The 660-nt window shown below is 38.9% G+C and overlaps 1 protein-coding gene across 1 annotated transcript in view; it reads left to right on the forward strand.

Moving 5' to 3' along the window:
• The window catches only part of LOC104128696 (protein dachsous), a 17984-nt gene that overhangs the window by 617 nt on the left and 16707 nt on the right, over window positions 1-660 (forward strand). The window lies entirely within an intron of this gene.

The following is a 660-nucleotide window of genomic DNA, read 5'->3' on the forward strand; positions in this document are numbered from 1 at the left end:
CCTAAAATTGAGATCTTAATATAATCTTGGTCCTTCAGCCTTCCTAGAGAATCTTCAGAACAGTGGAAATGCTCAAGTGTCTTCTCTTTGTTTCTGATAGCTCCAGAGGATCACTATGAATGGCTGAGGGAAATTTTTTCTTTGGGAATAGCCTACTACTTCTTTTACCAAATATCACTTTGAATATATGGTAAGGATGGCAAAGAGAAGAGTGGGGAGACCCTTAGCATTGGTGCAAACCCACAGAAGACCACAAAAGTTGCACAGGTATCCATAAGAGCATAGATTGCAGTATGGCAGCTTTGCTGAGGAATTCTGGACAGGGAAGGAGAGAGAAAATCTGGTGCATTTCTGTGTGTAGAGTTTGCAGCTCTAGAAAAAAAAAGTCTGTCACTTTTTATCACACAGAGAAAATGTAGAGAGGGCTCACTGAGGTATGATAAATCACTCATCAAACACACTTCTTAGGAAAGAAGTATACTTCAAAAGTAAAAACTTCTATAAAAGTATAAGGAGAATACATTTCAGGTAAATCTGTCTGTGTGCCTTTACCCTAAGCTCTTGGATTCTTGCTCACATTTCAGTGGTGAATTGCTTTGTATTTACAGTTTTCCTGGGAATAGAAAACATTCGCAAGGCCAGGGTACAAAAGTAGTTTCG

The sequence above is a fragment of the Egretta garzetta genome, unplaced genomic scaffold (genome assembly GCF_000687185.1).
Source record: "Egretta garzetta isolate BGI_Z169 unplaced genomic scaffold, ASM68718v1 scaffold306, whole genome shotgun sequence".
NCBI classification, from domain to species: domain Eukaryota; kingdom Metazoa; phylum Chordata; class Aves; order Pelecaniformes; family Ardeidae; genus Egretta; species Egretta garzetta.